At 35.7% G+C, this 24,194-nt stretch overlaps 1 protein-coding gene across 2 annotated transcripts in view; it reads left to right on the top strand.

Moving 5' to 3' along the window:
• LOC134674975 (homeobox protein abdominal-B) overlaps positions 1–24,194 on the top strand; it is a 140,854-nt gene that overhangs the window by 62,150 nt on the left and 54,510 nt on the right. The gene's annotated exons all lie outside the window — the stretch shown is intronic.

The raw sequence follows: 24,194 nt of genomic DNA, 5'->3' as shown, positions 1-24,194 counted from the left end.
TAAATTTTAATTAATTAATACTTGATGAAAACTAGAATGTGTTTTGTTAATTGCATTTACCAAGAGATAAGGTATCAATACAGTATGTTGTGACTCCACAGATGTAAAAAAATAGTGGTATTTGGCCCAATCCCATTATAGGAGCTGTAAAACTGCATACCTCCTATGATGGGACAATTAACATATTGATGCTTGCCATGCCATAATTTCATGTTTAAACAATACAGAAGTAAAATGTAGTTACGAAATATGTCAACCAGGAGGTATTCTCGGACGTCGGATAAATTAATATCGTTTTTCCAAACTTTTCTTTAACTTGCCATGTTAGTTAGTGTGGGTCAAATCTTGGTAGCTGAATTTGAGCCACTTTTCGATTTCCGATTCAGTTGAAATTTTGTGTAAGTACGCAATTAATTATGTAAATCGGATGATAATGTAATATTATGATAAAATGGACCTGATCTGATGATGGAGACAGGAGGTGGCCATGGGAACTTTATCGCAATAAACCCTAACTAATTGTGTTTGGGTATATTAGAATTGTCTGGATGGATCTAATACAATAATGATTGGCTGTGGAAAGAAAAATACATTCAGCGATAAAAGCTTATACGAAAAATAGATTTTTTTGCCATAACTTATTCCCCATTTCAATATTTTATACTGATAGAGCAATGTCCATTATAGGGGGCCCATTACTGGATCCACGTCCATTACCGGGGGCCCATTACTGGAGCTTTGGTGTCCATGACTGGAGAAAAAAGACATAGTTTTAATTTGTTAAGTATGTTGAAACTCATAGCAGTATCTTTGATACAACACGCCTAAAACATGAAAGACGGATAGGACTTTCATCTTTTAACACGCTAAGCGGTTAGACCATTTACATGTATAAGGGAAATATCATAAATACTCCAAATTTCTTCTTAAATGTCCCATGACTGGTGCTGTTACTATAGAGCCAGGAAATTAGTAGGGGCCAAAAGGTGTGGTGCACCAGGGGGCGGGATTTCACTTTTTATCTCAATTACTAAATAATTTGTATTAAATTACACAAACGGGTCTACCGCGATATAATTTCATTGTTTTTACTATAAATTCCGACGATTTAGCTGAGTTGCACAGTTGCACCAGCTGTGGTCACGAGAAGACTGCATGACGTCCCAGCAAATGTTAACGAAGAAATAAATAAAACAACACTTAACCACCCGAAATTAGTTTATATAAATAATTACTCAGAAAATATAATCAAACGGTTTGGAATGTGAAATGTTAGTAAACTTCACATTCTATTTACTTATTTCGTAATGCCTATTATTATGGTGTGGTAAAAATATGAATTTTATTTCATAACATCATAATGTCAAAGCAGATCGGACGATTACAAAATACCTATGACACTTGTTCCGGATTCTTGATGGCACCCGTCCCTCAGTATATTCTTTCTGCAGCAATAATAGCAGTGATTATAGGTACTTAAGTATGTTTTTTCTGTATAAGTAAGGTAGGTATTACTAATTTTAGAATCCGGTATGAAGTACAAGCAAGCTATAATATAGGTAAATAGAGAACATTTTTTTAATATATAAATATCGTGACTAACTGACTGATAAGTGGCGCGTTTCATTTGTTTTCTCTCCACGACGACAGCGCGACTCGTGAGTCGGAAAAATATCGTGTGCCACGTTTGAGACGTGCGTGACAAAGTACGGTCGGGACACGAGATTGTAGTATGAATTTCATTGAAACACGTTTAAACTTATGGCTGAACATTATGCGGTTGATTGCTGCTAGGAATAAGCCAAGCATAATCTCGTGGACTATTAGGTACCAAAAAACACACACACACACAAAATTCTGGACTTGTTAGAATATTGTACCTAATAGAATTTTGTCCGTCGAAATTTAAAATAGGTATTTATGAAATTTCTTCCGTATTGAGAAAATCGGTAATCTAACGAATTTGAAAAATTATAAAAATACGTCATATAATTTTCACCCATTAGTTTAGTTCCGTGCGTATTAGTCTTTAATATTTAATAGTCTACGAAACTTTCTGAATGAACTTCTTTATCATTGACTTCAGTTAGGTATCTATGTATAGGTATCTAATCTATTCGATTTATTGTGACTCAACGCGACATATTGACCATATTTTTTTTCTCAAAAGAAGCCGTGAAAAATTTTGTTTGCCAGTGACTTGTTACACGAAGCTGAAACAAATTAAAAAGATTTTGAATAACTTGACGTATGTACCTAAAACTTGTCGGTATGAAGTTGGTATTTGGGTCATTGGCGGCGTGTGCGAGAACGTATACCAACGTACTATACCAACCTGGAGCCGTCGTAGAACATACCTACACATGCTCCTTGGAATGGCAAAATTTTTATCGCATGCCCGTTATCGTGGTCGATCATAAATCTGTTTTCAAATCGTGAGTCGCCATTGCTGGCTTAGCGACTTGCAAGCCGATACTGCCCCTAAGTGCGACTAAAACCAGACCTTCACCACTAGTCTTAAAGTATAATTTACAGTTTTCTAGGGCCTCTATTTATCACGATTCGAAATCTAACGTAGTTTATTGTCGCATTGTACCTAAGTATTTGCCAATGCACGTAAAATGCTGGCCGGGTTCTCAAAACGCCAGATTTATTTACGGTTTTGCCAACGCCGTCTTTCCAGCGAGGGGACTCTGAAAGATAATGGCCGTCGTTGAATTATATTCTAGAATCCTCACTAGATACTACGATAGTAATCGGAACGGGCAAATAAATAGGTTATTTAATTTATAGGTACTTAAATCAAACATATCGTTGTTGTAGGATTTTCCAAAAAGGTGGAAATGTATACGAATGGCTTATTACAATTTTTTACCGGTTAGACCAGGATCTCTAGAACAACATCTGTCACCTGCACCACCTGCATCCTGGTCTGTTATTAGACTGCATATAATTAGTCCGCAATAATTATACATAGGTACGACACTGTTCTAGAGATCCTGGTCTAATCTGAGGCTCGTGCAGGTTTCAATGGTGCCACCCTCCAAAATAACTTTGTTAAATATGTATTATACCCTGTATGTTTATGCACATTTCACTTTTTTTGTAGCCTTTACGGAACTGAGCTCCTTTACCTTATTTATTTAAAGATTTAATTACGGAAATAAATCCTCTCATATAGAATATCTCCACAATCTAAATGTAGGTACTTACTTACACGATTTATAGAAAACATATCCAGCAGAAATTATAATACCTACCTACGCCATAGACTAGGAATCCTCTAGACCGAGTTTAGAGCAATTATTTCATGCAACCGATGATGCCAAAAATGCGGGGGTGCGCGGGACGAGGTGAGCGAAGTCCCGTGCCGTAATTGGTCCGTTCAAAGACACGGACGTCACACAAAGACACTTTCGACACGAACATGGAGTAAAATTACCGTATGCGTGGCAGAGGGGGTAGTGCGACTTTGCTAAGTCTGGAGGATGTTTTGTCTGCGACCTACGCACAGTCAATATTCGTTTATTGCTCTCAGCAAGAGCCAATTTATATTAACTCTATCAATTAATATAGACGTGAAATACAGGCTGTTTGGTACCTCTAGCTGCGTAGCTTTAAGGGGGCATTTATGAAAATTTTTAGCCATTATTATATACCTATGTTTTAGATTCGATTTTGCATGGATGGGTTAATGTACATTACCTATTGGACCAATTCATCGCAATTCAACGCGGTAACGCAGTGAGTGTGATGGGCACCTTTGCGCCGGGGGTAGCGCGGGGAAGTCTCTTTGAGTAGCTTTTATATTCTTTGTTTTATTTTAGATATATTTAGGGTTGTTAGTTTTAATTTAGTATTATTTATAGATGTATTTAGTTCATAAGTTATTTATTTGTCTTTCTACTGTCTTTTTCCTATGAAATAAACTTTTTTTTTTATTGGACCAAATGAAACATATTTTATTATGTAAGAAGTACCTACTTGTCCAATGTTTACATTAGTATAGTTATAGAAAGAACATTTATGAAGTTGATTTAGCAGAAACAGCCAATAAGAGCTTGTTACAGCAATTAAACAGCGAAATTGAATTGATAATGAAACGAATGCGCGTACTTATTACAATGCAAATGCACGTTAATGAAATCTAATCGACCGTTAAATTAAAACTCGTTCGTATCAGCACCTAAACCGTAAAACGGATTTTTGAAGGACTTTTGGAGGAGATGTGGTTTTATGCTATCAAAGAAAATTGCCTAACTCACCAAATAAAAAAAAAAATGTTAGTAGCCTATATTGTGTCCCACTGCTGGGCATAGGCCTCCCCTGTCTTTTGCCACTCGTCACGGCTTTGTGCAATGTGCATGCTTCCGCCAGCCGCCACAGAATGAGTCCAGGCCGCGTAGCCAAGATGCCAATCGCTTACGCTCCGTAGCGATCGAAACGCAACTGTCATTGTCACACTAATATGGAAGAGTGATAGAGAGACATAATGCTTTTCGTTGTCGAAGCGATAGCGATTGTAACCTTGGCTAGGCCGGCCGGTTGTTTCGCCAACTCTTTTTTGGTCTGCCTCTGCCTCGGGTGATCTGTGGTACCCATTCGTTCGTTATTTAGGCCCATTAAAATTTTAAAAATGATTAATATGAAATAGCAATTGGATCAAAGGTATAAAATAGATTGTGACGTCCCACGTACCTTATGGCGGTTGGCGCTTACGCTATTGTTAACGTCGCTCCAATATTATTGCGCCGCTATGCGACGTAAGCGCCGGCCGCCATAAGGTACCTTTTTGCGTGGAACGTCACATTTATTAAAACAGAGATTGAACAAATTATCATAAGTCTAAACCTAAATTAGCCTGAGGCATTGTTCCCAGGACACTGGCCGCGTTCCCCCTCTGCACAGTGAGGCTGAGTTTTTGCGCAAAAAATGCGCCAGCTCGTAGGTCGTCAGACAGCCAGACTAGTTTGGTAAAAATTTCTTTTACTAGTTTTTGTATTATAAATAGGTAAACTCTTAAATATTGAAGAAATAGGTATGTCCCTGTCAAAAAATTTCATCTGAATGAATAATGTGAATATTCTTGAAATTGTAAATTACAGTCCAAATTGTGTGGGACGTATACGGAATAAGGCATATTACGAATAGGTACCTGTCCTATTGAAGACTTTACCTGAACAAAAAATGCTAAGTATGTAGAACTATTTTTTTTTGGAAAATAATCTGTTGCGTCCGAGAAACTTAAACTGGGCCTTAAGCCTAGAGCAATTGGTATACATGGAAATTAAAATGATTTTACAAGAAAAAATATTCTATTTTACCTTGACTATGCGCAAAAAGCTAATAGAAAACGAGACGTAACCACGTTTTTGTCCGCATGCCAAACGATCTAAATTCTCCAATATTAGCCTCGAGAGTTTCCAACAAAACTTCCCTTCCAAACTGTATGATTTACGATTATAAAAGATCTAGCAATTAGACCAGGCTGCGGGCTCTGCGGGCCTTGATTTATGGTGATTCGCAGTAATCATGCCTGCGATCCGTCAGTAATTCTATTTTATGTCAGGGCCCTGATGAATGACTGTGGTTGTCGCAGCCATCTTGGATTGAGTTAGCTGTAGGAAATTGTGGTCGGCGGTGGCTACTCGGGTTATTTTTGAAAAATGCATGAGCTCATTATTCACGCCAAGGGGATAAATATAAGTAGTATATATAGGTATATGTTGCTGGAACTGTGTAAGTGTGCAGTAAGAATGCAAAATTCCTATAGCCGAGGTGTTATAATGAGCTTAACTTTACCTGTAGGTCTTTTGTTATGCAAACGTTTGTCCATCTATTTATTTATCTAATATCTCCTAATTTTGACAACCATAGACAACGAATAGGTAACAAATCTGCGGAAACTAATTTGTCAACTGTTGCATCACTTGATACCTACATTATAGGTACCTATAGTCTTTTAAGTCATTTATTGTCAAATACCTAATAATTACCTAACAATATGTATTTAAAATATACTTATACCAGCCATATACTCGTACTTGTGTAAAACATGTATTAAGTTTTATTATTATTTTTATAATCTGGTCATATTACACATTTCTATAAAATCCACATGAATGTTAAATATGTAAAAAATATTGCGCAAGTGATCATACCTACAGCCTCTTAATATAAACAATAACGTAGGTAGACTAAACAAGTAAATACAGAAAACCAACATTATGTACGATATATAAAGCATAAATGTTTGGTTTAATTACGTTTTTGGTATCATGCCAAGTGTCGCGCACTGTGCGCAATTACGTATTTCATCAATTTCGTGGAACCTAATGAAAATAGTTATTTGTTTTACAAGGGGGCAAAGTAGTTGTTTAACCGCTCGTGCTAATTGATACCCGAGCAAGCGAAGGATTCCAAAATTGAACCACGAGCATAGCGAGTGGTTCGAAAAATGGAATCTTGAGCGTTGCGAGGGTTTTAAAGCACGAGGGTTAAACAAAATTTGACCCCGAGTGAAACACAAAATTTTTCACCACCAACACAAAGCAAATATTAAATATCAAACAAAATCAAACCAAATCTAATCAAAATGAATGTTATTAAACATTCATCATCCAAAATCATCATTTAAAAGTCAATTCTACAAGCAAACATAAGAAAACAACTCAAAATTTGCATTTGATTACTTTGTCTCACATGTGAATAAAATGCAACTTTGCTATTAGTTTTTGAAGTGCAAAGTAAGCCTTTCCGAGCTGGTGTGGTGAAAAAATACTTAGATACCTATATGAGCGTATGGAAATTTATTCCAAATTTATTCCATAGTAGAGTACCTAGTGTTTCTTTTTGGTACCTAATTCTTTCTCAGTCTTTACAGTGAGTATACCGATGTAAAGATAACCCCAAATCACCCCACTAAAGTGTCGGAATATAATCTTCGAGAAATATATAGGTAATAAAAAAGTGTGTTTAAAATGGATTGGTTAAATGTATACTTAAGTAGACATAACACGGTAAGGCTCTTTTATTTTAATATCATTGTATTTTTATTTTACATATATATATATATACATACCTACATAATATATGATAATTAATAGCAGTTAGAAGAAAAAATACCTGTAGGTACTAAATTATGCCTGGCTATATTTTAGAGTAGTGTAATTATAGGTACCTACATATATTTTTTTACTTTAAAAACATATACGTATCGAAGCATGTAAGAAAGTAAAATTCGTAATAGGTAATCGGAACCGTCACGTATATATATACACAGTATTCCATGCGGAACATTTTATTATATTTCTCAGACGTCATTTAATGTTTAAGATAAAGCGTGTACCTATTGCAAAACATGTACTTTTAATGCATGTTTCGTTTTTATTCAGACACTTGATCATGATAATGATATGATTTTTGTTACGAACACTGACAAAATTATCTCAATTTCAACTAGGTTGTTTACAAAAACACCGTGAAAAGATTGATGTGATATACCGTTTTATACTTACGTCCACCAAAATAGTCACATCGCGAGTCCTTACCACATGGATAGGTTCCGTCACCACGTCGGGAACAGAAAGCAATAAATAGGGCAATAAACGTAACACTTACCTCAACATAAAGAGATCGGTACATAGTGCGATACCGCGTCATCGCCTGTCGCCGCCTGGCGATAAACAAATCGTCGACTCCACTCAGCCCCTCTATCGGGCCCATAAAAACTTAACTATCCGGTAACACGAACGCACCTGAATATAAATCAGAATATCTCGTGTGTACTTATCAAAATAAACTAGACACGATCGGTGCCCTAAACTCATGGCACGTAACCACAACCGTAGACTGCACTCCCAAGTTAAACTAAAACCTTTCCCTTCCAACACCCGATATTGACTAAGATGGTGTAAAATGGAAAGTAGAGTTTACCGCAACGGCCAAAATATTTGGTCAACGGAATTAGTTTCAATATTATGCAAATTTCACCCTTTGAGAACAGAAAACGTGTTGGGTACGACAATGCGAGCAATCATTGCTGGGGGTTTTTGCATACAAACTATTGTTGACCGTTCTTACAACCTTTTCTCACAAAACGATTTGTAATTTGCCTAATGCGTATCGATAATTTATGTAAAGGTTACGCAAGTATAGCTTTTGTTGCATGGATACACTTTCGGTTTCAGAGGAACTCATTTGCATAAGGGTGAGTACAATGCGCGGATCTCGAACAATCCTTTTCGTTTCACTTTTAAAGCTCGCATTGTTGATTTTTTGCGGGTACCTAATAAATAAATCAAGCCAAATTTGTACGGTCGAAGTCAGCGTAGTCTGGTCCCTGTGACTCTTTACATTGTTGTTATTTATTTTATGTAAGTAAACAGGTTTGCGTTAATATACAGCTGACGTTTATGTAGATAACAGGTATGTCAAAGAAAATAAATACTTTTAAACGTTGACCTTTTCGATAATTTATGTTTCAAACCATGAGAAAATAGGCATAGAAAACCGGCCTCTAGATAGTTACGGTAGAAATCCCAAGAGTACTGAAAATCGATAGCCTTAAGGGGCTTTATGGTCACGCCAGATCGGGCGGTACGTAGTTCCCGCGGTACTTGTGATGTAGGTACCATTGTAAGTTGTTGTATAAGTGACTGATTACACTTTACTGTGACAAATTTGTTTTAATTAAACTACAATCATAAAAGTTGTATCAATAGTCATTGATGGTTGAAATAAATGCCAATAACACACGTCATTATGGCGTGTAATATCGTTTTACAACTTTAAGGCAATAAATAAATTGACTACCGTTTGTAAATTTTATTACGATTTTAAAGTCGATGACTGTTTGAAACGAATAATTGATTTATGCGGGTTATTAATACTTAATTTGATACCGCATTCATACTTAATCAGTTAGCTACTCGTATGATAAAACTGAATTAGGTACTATAATATTGTCTGGCACCTATAAACTTTACAAAAAAATGGCAGGGTAAATAAATATGGGGGTAGAGCTATACCTTAGTTATAGCAAGCAGAAAGGCTAAGGGTGAATAGTATAAACTTAGTATATGGTATACAGGGTGATTCATGAGACGTGAGCAGGACTAATCCTGCACACTCAGTAACTGATAATTGATCGATCACCGTCGTATTTAGGTGAAACAACGACACTTTTTCCTATTTTTAACTTTTTGGGGAGAGTAAATTTAACTCTCTACAATCATGGTTACCCTACAAGACCTAATTAATAAACATAAAACCTCTTTAACAGTATTTTGATTACGAAGAAAATAAACTGTCAAACTTGAGTGAGATACGAGTTTTCAAAAGTAACCAGGCCGTGATGACATTCAATTTGACACAGAATATCGGTAGTTTAGTATTCTAATTTAAGGGTGACCATGCATGTCGTAAATAAATTTATTAATTTTTTTTTCAACACGAGTAGAAAATTAACGTTAATCTCACTAATACTGATACGAAACAGTTGCTTATAATTTACAAAATGCGCAGTGTTAGTCCTGCTCACCTCTCCTGAATCACCCTGTATAAAGCTAAATACCTACGTAGGCACCTTATTTTGCCTTGATACATAATTTTCTATGTATGTACTTACGTACATCAATCTTTACAAACCTTACTGTGCAACTGAATTCAATATTTACACCTATGCTGAACTGAGCTGCAGAAAAAAATTGACCAATTAATACGTTTTATTTCATTATAGGTACATACTTACTTATCTAAGTACCTATAATAGTGTTAAAAGTAAATTGAAATAATATCAGAGAAAATAAGAAATGTGTAATAGATATGAAATTCAGGTAGAAAATATTCTTTGAATCACCCATTGACGTGTGTTTGTGGTATCCACGAACGATGTGTCGATAATATGCTCTTGATCGTGAAATTCGTGAATAATCGGCGGCGATAGATTTAAATGGGAAACCTGTAAGCGGTAAACTAATCACCATCATATGTATTATAAAATAAACGTAACCAGATTTTAGTAGGGCCATAACTGTAGCCAGTAAGGACAGCAGTTCATCACACCAAAGTGTTAACGGTCGGGGGTTTTCTACAAATGTTTCAGTATTTTAACACGTGTTAATAATCAATAAAACGTTTTAATGGTACATAAAAAGTTGAGATTTACTACGATTAGGCTCCGTATTATGATTGGTCGGAACGTGCCAGTTTTACAGTGTTATTAAAATTACGCTTAAGTTTCATTGACTTTCACTGTTTCTTTGCTATTATGATGTCACAATCAAAGTTAATGACTTATGCAAATGATTGCCGCTTAATATGGACATAAATTCGTTAAGTGAAACAAATATTAATCGTCATTAAAACACAACAGCCCTCGTTTCCAGCCGATTAAAATTTGGTCCACGATTTAAATTTTATTTATGGTTCTGACGGTTTTTAAAAGCAGATAAAGATTGCCTTACGCGTTAAGCCTCTCTGAATTAAATTGGTTTGGAATAAATTGGGATTCCAGTTGATCGTAGGCAGTAACTTACAAGTTCATTCGGCCATAATCGCTTTCCCCACTGGTAGGCGGCTTTAACCGGAGCTTCATTAAGCAGCCACTCACTTGTATCTATAAATTATCTACTCGTACTCTACTTTAATATGTTGAAACTACTATGTAAGAATGTGTGGGTAAATGAGGTCGTTTTAAAAAGCCTATTAGAATAAAACAGAACCGGCAGTTGCTAGGACAGTCGGCATCGGCAGCAGAAGAGGCTAAATGAAGTTGTGTTTAAATTACCGTGGACACTTCATCCGCTCAGCTACCTTCTGTTGCTGCCTGATCTATATGTATATACCTAACAATACTTACTTATTTTTTTGCATAGGTGACCTACAAGGTCAGGTCAAGGTATCAGGTCAGGCTATTAGCCTAACCTATACATACTGTTTCGTGTTTGTAACAAATCTACACGTAATCGTAGGTACCCACAGTAATTTATTTAGATAGGTAGGTACGCACTTTATATCAATTGAATATAATCTAATGGATATTTTCGATAAAATCATAAAATCTAGGTATCCCTGTAAATTCATAACACGTTTTAGAACTTAAAGCTATCTCGCCTTACGATTAACATGAATAAGATAGATATTAGACGGTGAAACTTATACTTACGTAGCGAAAGGCTTAATTAATAGAGAAACTTGGTTGCATTACCGGGCCCACTTTCTTACGTGCTTGGCACAAATTCTGTCCGATCCCAATACGGTATTTTCTTACTTTAGTCAAATCAGTTACTTTTTTAGAACTGTCAAAACGATTTGCTAATATGGAATTTGTATGAAACATTACATCGTGACGTCACGGGCAACACCTACTTACTAATTATATTTCTATCCGATTTAATAAATAGAACGAACTTGTGTTTAAAAATAACTCCTATCTGTGTTTTTCTAATAATTATCTGGTGCTTTATTTCATGCATGGTGTTAAATAATTTGTTTCAGCTACAGTAATAGGGTATTTACCGGAGTTAACAGTTATCTACAGCTGTTTATTTTATTCGCAGTTTTTGTATGGCATGGAAAAGCAATAATATTTTAAGTATTTTATTTGAAAAGTAAACATGTTTTCGAACGACAGATGCAACAAAAATTGACATGACCATTCTGCACAGTAAATATCTTTACCATTGGCTTTTTTATCAACGATTATCAGATTATCACGTAGGTTTTAGCTGTATACATACATTACAAGTTTCTACCTAAAACTAAGGCTTAGGTACTTAGTTGTTTTTTGATATCTACTAAAACTCTCATCAAAATCGTGATATGGCAGCCATAGCACGATTTACAATGTCACAAATGATCATCAAATAATTAGAAACCGCTCTAGTTCTAAATTAATTTAAAAACCGTCTATAAAAATGAAGAAAGGCCTCGCATCGAGTTTTTGAAGTTTCGTCCCACACATCCCACGCGTAGGGTCCAGCCGTGGGAGCTAGTCGTAAACGGATAGAATTAGACAGGAACGGGTTAAAATTAGACTAGTCTGTGGGTTGCGGTCTGATAGATCTGGAAGATTAGGATTTCAAAGAATTACCTACAGTGAAATAAATTGTGGGAGGCTCTTAAAAGGTCTTATCTTTATTCATAAGACGTCGCTATGCCAATTTCACATGATATTGAGTGAGAGTGGCTTAATTACATACAGGGATTAATTACATAGAGGGACATAATACTTGGTTTAATAAAATGAAGTACCTACTAATTACAAACGATAGGTACAGGTAGGTACAAATTGATGTTAATCAATAATAAATATGAACCTAGTAAGTATAAACAGGCTGGCAGTTAACTATATACCTATGTTATATGTGTAGGTCAGACTAGTATTTTACTTTATTATTCTCATGATAATAAAGTACCTACCGTTAATTTTTAATTCCTCATTTCATTAAGCAATTCAGCTGGACATGCTGGACAAAGCTGTACGTATACCAACTATATACCTACCTATCTACCTTATATAAAATTTATTTTACTTTTTTAAATCCAGTGTGATGAAAGTGTATATTAAGATAACCTACAGTTTGTGCACTTTCTATACAGAGGGATCCCGATAATGAAAGAGAGCAAAGAATGTTAACTATCTTAAATTAAACTCCGTCACTCATGGTTCTCTAACAACCAGTTCAATTAAAACGCTAATGAGTTTTCATGCCTCCCCACTCCCCGGGTACCAATTATACAGATTACACGCACCCGCGCTGCTTAAACTTTCCCATCAACCCATTCGGCTGAATTAAAACATAGGACACCCCTATCTCTGTAGGCCTTTGATGTCACTCGTGATTTGTATGCATTGGGTAGGAAAGGGGTTGAGTAGGTACCTTAGTAGTACATAGAGACGTGCTGTTATTAAGCTTTTGTTTTCATAAGCGTGACGTTTATCTTCCAAATTAACAGACTTAATGAAATGTAAGGAGAAAATAAAACTCGAAGGTGTATGTATGCGTTTTATTTTTCATCTTGGTAACAATAAAATAGTTGGTAGTCAAGTTATAGCTACTATTAGTTATTCTGTGGTCAAGTACCTAATTTTATTTTCTGGCAGAAGACACGAGGCAAAACTATTATCAATTTACTCAATGTGTATGTGGTTTAAAATCTTACGAATACCTTTACTGAAAAAATATTACTTGTACCTAAGTGGAACAAATTACAAAATTAAATATTATAAAATTAAATAGGTATTATAAAACAGTTTATTACCAAACATGTTACAACGCAAGTTTTGTATCATAAAGAATGAATAGACAATAAAAAAAGATGATAGGTTCTCCTAGATAGCTAATGAATAATGCATGAAAAACTTAAAGGAAATTTTAGCCACAGACCATTTCCCCGGAACTATCTATGGACCGGCCGAAATTATATCAGAGGGGGAACTTTTTTATTATTTATGTAATATTTTGCAATTTTTTGAATCAGAAGGGTGGATCCCCTCGCTAAAGGGTGGGCCCTGAATGAATTTATAGTTCTTTGTAGATAAACATATCAATTTGTTAGTGTTTTGTTAAGTATGTGAAGTGATTGTTGGTCGTATGTGGCCTCAGTTGGGCCGGTGACTCCGATGGCCGCACTTGGGACGGAAATTAGAGTGACTTGATACCGCGCTTAATAGTTTTCATATTTATCATAAACAGTTAGATATGTGAGGTATATCTACAGTGAGGGGTTTAAGTTGCTGCAAGTGATCAGGTCAGTGGTTGAGAAATTAGTAATCATTACCTATATTACATAATGACATTATTTAATTTCAATTCTCGCGGTAATATCAGTGTGACTTAAGTACCTATATTTAGGTCGTAAAGTTTTAAATTTTACGAAATACCTACATAAGTATAGCTCTTAAAATAAGTTTATCTTAGCTCGCCTTAAAAATAATGCAACAATTTAAAGGTACCTATAACGTGTCTATGAAATATTTATCAAATTGGGAACAAGCACTTTAGATGATTATTACAGTGCTGTGCGTCTCATTTACTTTGCATTTCAAGAAAATAAATACAAATTGTCTAATCCTTGGCCATTCACTGTGTAATAATAAGTATTTCTTTTTGGACTTCGTGGCTTGCTAAAGCTTCCTTCGACCCCGCGTACAATGTTTTATACATTCCACAATGAGCTTATATTTATGCTCTTGTACATAGTCACTAAGGCCCACTTGCACCATTCCACTAACCCGGGGTTAACCGGTTAAACCAGGAGTTGCCATGGTTAGCCATACAATTTGACACTAGGTTAACAGTTTAACCGCTTAACCCCGGGTTAGTGGAATGGTGCAAGTGGGCCTAAAAGTTCCAAATTTAACTTCAGGGTCTCAGGAGGATGGACCGATAGATACGACAAAAAAAAAAGAAATTGAAAGGTATTAAGGTATGTAAAGCACCTATAGAGTTTTTTTGTGGTTCCTTGATAGGCACAAAAATAAGCATTTTCCACCCTGTTTACCCGGTCACGGAAAGGATAAACTCCCATTTAAAAGATAAACAAGCGTTTACAGCAAACGTTGTTTACCACCATTCTCCGCCGTATCCGCTAACCACTTCCTGTAAAAATCGGACCAGCCCCGCCTTGCGTAATCGATTCCTTACCGAGCAACTTTGCCCGTGAATCGATTGGAAAGCAAGCGAATAAAATCGATTTTCCCCCAAATTGAATAGTCGTAAAATGTAGGCAGCAGTTTTAATGTTCGAATTGTTTACACCGTGGCGTCGCGAGTGTAAACGCTTGTCGATAATTGATGATTTGATTTACAACAGCACTAAACAACCGGTGTTTAGGCGATACCGATATGTTCCTTTGAATAATATCAATATATCCTTATAACTGGAATATCTTGCGGTGCCTCTGGTTCTATCCTGTGCGTAGCTTGGATAACGTAGGTAAGAAGGTACCTAGGTAGCGTTTTTAGAGTCCTAACTAAACTACCTAACAGTTATGTAGAACACCTAAATTTTTACTCTCATGTTTCTAGAAAAAATCGTTTCTTTTTCTATATCGACGTAAAGCATTTAGGCATTATTTTATTGCGTTTAGCGATATTTGAGAGCGGTGGCGGTCAAATGAAAATTTCTAAAGTTTAACTTAACGTAAGTAGTTTATTTTAAAGTTACCTAAAGCAGGTATTGACTGTGTTTTAAAATAATTATTTTTTGTAATTCTGTATGTATTTTCTCTGGTTTCTGTTTTTACAATAGTTTCGTGCGTAAAAATCCACATTACAATCACAAAGGAGTTGAAACAAAAGGCTTTCCGCTCTAGCGGCCGCGTGCACGCACGGCGCGCAGCGCACCGCAAGCGCCGCTCCATACGCAAACCATTAAAAAATCGTAATTATCCGATTTAGGGTTCAACGTTCGTGTAACGGCTCACTCATAAACGGCACCTATAAATTTTATACGATAAACAAAGAAACAATTGCAGTTGTAATGACAAAGATTTGCGGTAGGTTATGGAGCATTGTCGGTTTCCGCGTTTTATGCAGGGCTTGTTGAAACTTTTATGCCCATAAACTTACTGGAGTAGGAAAGCAAGTTTATGTTCTTAATATGTTATGAAACGTGTTCAAAATGCTGCTTGTTTGTACCAATACCAAACTATCAACTACATCGATGCATGTACCTACCTATTTAGGACTTATGCATCATAATTGCATAATTAAATTTAAAAATAACCAAACTGCAAATACTTACATCATTCTTAAAATGGAATTAGGTATAAATGAAATGAATTAAACGAAACCGTATATTGGGTAGTCTAGACTTAGTAGGTAGCTAGACTGCAGGTTTGCAGAGAGCTATAAACCAGGGCTTGAATACACGAGGGGGAGGGCACGCCACCTGACTATATTTCAATATTTCAAAGGTTTTTTACCGCACTAGCTCGTAAAGGCTATCTTATACCTATTATATATATACCTAAAGACTGTTGAGAAAGTTGCATGATATCCACAAGAGTGGCAAAATAATCAGAAGCAAATTTTGAGTTGTTTCCTCATGTTGGTCATCGGAATTGACTTTTAAGTTGATAATATTGAATGACATTTGAATTGATTTATTTGCTAGTGTGGAGAATAATTTTGTTTCATTCGGGAGCAAAAGGGTCTAGCAGGCTAAGCGAACAAGAAGTGCCCCCAACGACGGATTTGGTCATTCTTTCAGGTGGTGTACTGGCAGGTCCTAAGAACTCTCTATGCTTAATATCAGTCCTCGATCTTCTTTTGTTTTCGAGTTATTCAGGATAATGTAAAATCATCAGTGTATCATTGAAAGTGTCATATTTTGTAAACCGTTCAAGTTAGATTAACCAAACCAAATTATATTTGACAACAATAAAATAGACTACAAAATGAATATGTTTAACCTGCATCATGTCCTTATACTTCATTATAAAAAAAAAACATTTTATTTTTGTTCTCATTATTTTTTATACTATTCGCGGAGGTACACCTACAAAAAAAATATGCATGAGTAGCCACTAATACCCACTATATACACATATAAAAATATTTGCATAAATCTTCGTGCGTCATGTTAAAAAAAAACATTATCGAACAAGGATCTCGGAAACGGCTCTAAACATAAAAAAAACTCAAAAATGCGCGTTTTCCCAGTAGCTGGGGATCTAAGGTCCCGTTTTCTAAGGGGACCTTGCATTTTGGAGACAAAGCAAACCGCTTGGAACAGGTGTTCCTGGGGGTGATCTGAGCTGATTAAGCCCGGTTGCCAAGAGGTTCCCCCCAGCAGGTGGGCAGGGGAGGGGGGGGGGAAAGTGCCTCCGGCGCGCCTCACTCTAAGCTTTATATCTGCATACATCTCGTTACTGTATCAAGTTTGGTGTCTTTTTCGTGTAATTCGAGGATGAAGAATTCATTTCTGTGACTAAATTTTCACTCACCCATACAAAAAATTCGAGAAATTCAATATTCAAAAAATTTCATCTCATTTTTTTTTTTCGAAAATCTACAAAATTTAAACTATGAGGATGTGCCCTAGAAAAAAAATACCTGTGAATAGCCCAGTTATCCTACTATACAGAATAGTAAACATGTCAAACATATTTTCATAACTTTCTTTAAAAAAAAATGTTTTGTGTCGCGCGGCGTACCTGCATTGTAAGAGCGGTATGCAGCGTTTAGGATTTTTAAGTATGTTTAGATGATTTCTGATAAGCTGTTATTCTTCTGGTTGTAGATTACATCAATAAATTACTTCTGGACGTGATATATATACAAATATAAATTAAATATATAAATAGAGATGTTGGGAAAACTTTCGCTAATAGAGTTAAGTAATTATAAATGTGATAAAATTAACATAGGAGATGTTTCTTGACAAAAAATGCTGGTTAAAATAAGATATATATTGTTCGCAATTACCACTACAAGCCCATTGGTCCGTGCATTTTAGATTTTTTAACGCAGTGGGCATTTTATTTTGTAGCGGCAACGAATAAGCTCTTAATAAGCAGCAACCGCCGCAGGTAGGTTTGTACATATGGGCTCCTAATAACCATTTTATTTGGACCAGCCCCAGTCAGCAGGGCATGATAGCTGTTTCTGAGGGGCTATAATCTGTCCCCAAACATAGACCAAATCATTGCGACAAAACTGAAAACCGCCGTTTCGCCGAAATAATTTTTAAGTTATAAGATTTTACTATTGAATGTATGTTAGTTTATAAGGTATGTATCTATAGGCCTAAGTTGCCTGATAATAAATGATATTTGATTTATTTTGATAGCCTCCTTCGTAAACTGCACGGAGAATATGTCTACGTAGGTAGCGCATCTTCCATTGGAGGCAGATTCTCTATCGGAGATTTCTTTTCGTAAAAAGTACTTTTCGGCACTCTTTTACACTCGTAGTTGTCCCTGATCTAAAATCATTAACAAAATACTATGCATTTTTTTAAATAACATCTAGGGGCCAATTCACACCTCGTAATTCAAATCTGTCCATACTTACTATTGTAAGACTCTTACTTGTCATACAAGACAATAACAATATTGGCAATGCCTGCTCAATATTGCCTCGTTTGCCGTATTTAAACCCCTCCGTTACGGCAGGAATGACAGGATATGGGCTTCAAGCTTGAAATACGCTTTTTTCCCTTTCCACACAAAAAGAAACAGTGTCGCAACCTGAAAAGGCGTGGAATACTGGCAAGACTTCTGACCTTTCTGGTCCTGTAAAATAAATAATATTACTATGCGTTTCAAATAAAATCATAATAATATATCTAAAGAAAGTTTTACCTATTGCCCAGATGAGCTGCCTCGTACTGCGATGTATATTTTACAGGACCAGAAAGGATAGTAGTCTTGCCATTCTTCCACGCCTTTTCAGGTTGCAACACTGTTTCTTTTTTGCGTGGAAAGGGGAAAAAAAGCTTATTTCAAGCTTGGAGCGCATATGCTGCTGTAACGGAGGGATTTTTTCTTTGTTACACTCTTGATAGAGTGGTCGTGGCCATTATGTAAACTTTTGAGCGACTCATTTAACGACACGTTGCCATTCCTCCCGTAGAGCTGCTTTCCGTGAGCATTCGTTTACTGTGGCCATCTGCACGGTCCAGCTCATTAGAGATCTTCCTCTAGCCCTGTCACCTCTCACTCTTCCTTGCACAACTAGACGTTCTGTGGATGTTCCGTCTCGCCGAGACACGTATCTAAAGAAGTTGAGTACTGAGTTTTACCCGTAGAAAGCAACCGCTCTTTAATGCCAAGTTCCTCAAGAATTGATGCATTGGTCCAGAACTCAGTCCATGATATGCCCAGCATTCGTCTCCAGCACCACATCTCTAGTGCATTCATTTTCTGTTTTTCGGATGCCCTTAGTGTCCATGTCTCAGCAGCATAGAGAAAAATGAGAAATATGAGGGTTCTGACAAGCCTGGTTTTAGTGGTCCTTATAATGTTCCGGAGGGATTTAAATACGGTAAACAAGGAGGCAATATTGAGCAGCCAATTTTGGTAAAATTTGTTATTGTCTTGTATGACAAGTAAGAGTCTTACAATGTTAAATCTGAACAGATTTGAATTACGAGGTGTGAATTGGTCCCTCGACATTATTTTAATACTATGCATTTTGTTACTGTGTTCAGATCAGGTGTGTAAATAAATGAGTGTCGAAAAGTACTTTTTACAAAAAAAAAAATCTCCAGTTAGAGAATTTGCCTCCAATGGAAGATGCGCTTTCACATAAACATATTCTCCGTGCAGTTTACTAAGGAGACTATGTTGGGGGACAGATTATAGCCTCTCAGCAACACCTACCATGCCCTGCTGACTGGAGCTGGTCCAAACAAAATGGTTATTGGGAGCCCATATGTACAAACCTACCTGCGCTGCGGCGGTTGCTGCTTGTTTAGAGCTTATTCGTTCCCGCTGCAAAACAAAATGGGGAGGAAAGGGAGGTGCAACTGCGTTAAAAAAAAATGCACGGACCAATGGGCATGTATTGGCAATTGCGAACAATATATATCTTATTTTAACCAGCATGTTTTGCCAAACATCTCCTATGTTAATTTTATCACATTTATAATACTTAACTCTATTGGCGAAAGTTTTCCCAACATCTCTATTTATATATTTAATTTATATTTGTATATATATCACGTCCAGAAGTAATTTATTGATGTAATCTACAACCAGAAGAATAACAGCTTATCAGAAATCATCTAAACATACTTAAAAATCCTAAACGCTGCATACCGCTCTTACAATGCAGGTACGCCGCGCGACACAAAACATTTTTTTTTCACAAAGTTATGAAAAAAAAATGATTGACAAGTTTACTATTTTGTATAGTAGGGTAACTGGGCTATTCACAGGTATTTTTTTTCTAGGGCAAAACCTCATAGTTTAAATTTCGTACAGGATTTTCGAAAAAAAAAATGAGATGTTTTTTTTTGGATTTTGAATTTCTCGAAGTTTTTGTATGAGTGAGTGATAATTTAGTCACAGAAATGAATTCTTCGTCCTCTAATTACACGAAAAAGACACCAAACTTGATATAGTAGCGAGATGTATGCAGATATAAAGCTTAGAGTGAGGCGCGCCGGAGGCACTTTCCCCCCCCCCCTCCCCTGCCCACCTGCTGGGGGGAACCTCTTGGCAACCGGGCTTAATCAGCTCAGATCACCCCCAGGAACACCTGTTCCAAGCGGTTTGCTTTGTCTCCAAAATGCAAGGTGGGGGACCTTAGATCCCCTGCTACAGAGATAAGACCTAGCTAAATCAATTTATCGCCCCCGAAAACACCCATATAGCAAATTTCATCGAAATCGTTAGAGCCGTTTCCGAGATCCTTGTTCGATAATGTTTTTTTTTTTGACATGACGCACGAAGATTTATGCAAATATTTTTATATGTGTATATAGTGGGTATTAGTGGCTACTCATGCATATTTTTTTTGTAGGTGTACCTCCGCGAATAGTATAAAAAATAATGAGAACAAAAATAAAATGTTTTTTTTTATAATGAAGTATAAGGACATGATGCAGGTTAAACATATTCATTTTGTAGTCTATTTTATTGTTGTCAAATATAATTTTGATTGGTTAATCTAACTTGAACGGTTTACAAAATATGACACTTTCAATGATACACTGATGATTTTACATTATCCTGAATAACTCGAAAACAAAAGAAGATCGAGGACTGATATTAAGCATAGAGAGTTCTTATAGGACCTGCCAGTACACCACCTGAAAGAATGACCAAATCCGTCGTTGGGGGCACTTCTTGTTCGCTTAGCCTGCTAGACCCTTTGTTTAACTCTCGTGGCTTGAAAACTTCACAACGCTAAAGATTCCACTTTTCGATGCATTTAACACGCTCGTGGTTTAATTTTGGTTTCGCTCGGCAACTTTAGGTAGGTACCGCCTTGTAAAACCAAATAACTATTAGGTATACAGCTAGTTAGAAATTACATATTATGTACTTAATCGAAAACACAGACTTGGGAGAGAACAGAATGTTGCAATAAATATTTCAGATATGTTGAATTTACTATTACATAACGCGTATATTTTAGTATTATTCTATGTAAGTACATACCTATTAGTTAAAACCGTTTATGTTAAATTATTGTTATAATTGTTCCTTATTAATTATCAAAATAAGCACATACGTACCTATTTATTTTGCTATTTTATTTTTGAATGTGTATTCGTAGGTTGGTACATACACATGTGACATAATTGACATATTTTCATTGACTGACATTTTCACACTTTGTCATTGCAAATACCGTACAGAGTTAGCTTGGTCTAACTCTAGTATTTATACATCATCATCATCATCATCCTGGCGTCTAGTATTTATACAAAAAGTGCATAAATGTTAATTTAGGTAATAAGTTATGAAGTTGGTATAAATAACATCTCGTTGTTCGCGGGTCCGCGCGTAACGCGTTACGATGGTAATAAACTTTTATCGCGTGTTCTTTCGACTATTATTCGACAGTGTTGATGTATTAAATTACAATTATTGGATGATTACCGATTTGCCGTGACTTAACAGCCTCTTTGCAATAAATTGCTTTTATTAGGAATCAATCACATACCTATCAGTATCACGTAGAAGGCAACGTAATAAATATCACGGTTGACCTTTGATAATGCGTTGTAAATTAATTTTTTATCGCCTTTAGTTAATGGTTTTAATGCGTCGTCGCACCTTCTTGGAGTGGGCGTTAATTTTATGCAACTATGTGCATAATGTGCATAGTAGATACGTAAACCACGTATTAGGTATAGCCAGTGCATGTGCATACAGGTCAAGCCTGTGCAAGTGTGCATACAAAAGCTAAGAGAAAACACATTCATTTTACCTATTGTTGACGCTGTTGACTGGTGTTGTAGCCATCCGCAAGTTGAATAGATAATCTATATTCAAGGATTACAGAAGGCACTCAGACTACTCACAGGCCAATTTGAAAGTACCTAGTAAGTACATTAGGTACGGTCAGCCACGAAAGTGGTCTTCCACTTTTCGACTCTATCAATCAGATGATAGAGTCGAAAAGAGGTAGACCACTTTCTTGGCTGACCACTTTTCGACTCTATCAATCAGAAGATAGAGTCGAAAAGTGGTTGACCACTTTCTTGGCTGACTGTACCTACCTACACTCTACATACTCATACTCATACTCATTTATTCATTATGTTTATTTATTTATTTATACATATGGGTCATTCCACCGTTTCGGGTATTACACTTGAACTCATAAAATAAGGTTTTATTCGATATTGTAACAGGAACTAGGAGGTTATAACTATTGATTCATCTACTACTTTGATAATATTTTCCTTTCCTGTACGCACATTATTAAAGTATAAGAGAAATAACGAGAGAATCACTAAAAAGTAGCTGTTTCGGGCGTTACGCGAATTGGCCTATACCTTCTGATCATCAGTACCAAAATGCATAATTAAGCGAATTTTATCAACTAAGCTCCAGTTTTATTTATGTCAAGTAATAATAGTTAGTATAGTCTACTGAAACACTGAAGTAACACTTAATATCACTTCTTATTTAATTTTAATAAAATAAATTACCTGTTTCGGGTGTTACTCATGATTCGTTTCGGGTGTTACGAGTACGAAATTAAGACAGATTTATACGAAATTATGGCTCATTTTATTGAAATTATTGTCGTTTTAATAAATTCGATTAAAAATATAAGTAATAAATGCCGAATTATTTTAAAATACATTATCTTAACAATAAAAACTGTTTCTCGAAGATATCATAATTATTTTTCTTTCGATGCAAATATTTCCGAAAATATTCACTTAATCAAAAACGTGTTGATGGTGACACCTATTCATTTTGAAAGATCTATCCAACGACACCCCACATCACAGGATTAAATGCAAAAAATAATTAAAAATATTTTTTTTGTACAGGAGCTACCATAAAAAAACATTTTTTTTCGGTTTTTTTTTGTGACATGAAGGTTCGGTATGTTTTCTATGGAAATAGGTTAGTTTTGACTTCTTAAACCAGTTTTCATTTTTCAACCTTTTGGTAGCGTTTCTTATGGAATGGCCCATATGTCAAATAAAATTAGAATTATACAGTTAAAATTGAGATTGAGATACACTGACATCAGAATTACATTAGAATGATGTCATTTAGTTTTCGTACCTACGTCTCGCTAGCGCCATTATAATGTAAGTATGAGCGAAATACACGATATCGGAATGACATCATTTCGATGTCATTCTTATATCAGTGTACGTTCGAAATTCGAATTGGCCTGTAAGACTTAAACATTAGTACATCTTTTACAATAATTACTATTAAAGGTTAAATGCATGGCCCTCAATATATTTGAATTGATAATTTTATTGCTAATAGGCAGGAATCTAATTACACATTAACATAAAGCAGATTCCATTCAATTAATATAAATTTCTTGGAATTTTCAATTTGTGTGATGTGATGGCGGTGCAATCATGAAACATTAGAAATTTTAATCGTAAATTCAGATGGGTTGAGTATACCTACCTACTTAACTACCTACCTAACAATTTCTCCAAAGCTGCTATTGGATGCTGAATATTGAAATCTTCTTCATATTAACATTAAGTTTCTACGTATAAGGACATTTTCAGAAAAGAGTGTAGTTACCTTTTTTTTAAGAATGACGTTACATTTTTTTTTGGTGGTAGACCTATGTCGTCTACTCGAGAAACTGAAAATGGTGAGAAATAAAGGTACTACTCCTAAAAATACGTGTTATATAGGTACCATTAGATTCGTAATGATGTCTTGAAAAATGTATTCGAAGCGTGTAGTGTAGTAGCACACAAAAAATATCAATCTTTACCTGTAGGTAGGTAATTCATTAATTATGTATTACTATTTATTTTACTATAGACCTTTCTTCTCGCATCTGGCCAAAGATGCACATAGCAAACTTTACCTCCCCTGCAACGAACGGTGGTTAGGCACTTACTTATAAACAAAACACTTCCCACATATTTACGAGTAGGTACCTACTTTAAGTAAGTACTTACGTTTGCAGTTCCCACATTAAAGCAAAGCAGAAGCGAAACTGTAACCAACATTTTACTGCCTGCTTGTTCCTTTTTTTTTTTAATGAGTGTTTTAAAACTAATGAG

Source organism: Cydia fagiglandana, chromosome 2, assembly GCF_963556715.1.
Source record: "Cydia fagiglandana chromosome 2, ilCydFagi1.1, whole genome shotgun sequence".
Taxonomy (NCBI): domain Eukaryota; kingdom Metazoa; phylum Arthropoda; class Insecta; order Lepidoptera; family Tortricidae; genus Cydia; species Cydia fagiglandana.
Note: the sequence above shows the minus strand (reverse complement) of the source record. Positions and strands in the feature narration are given on the sequence as shown.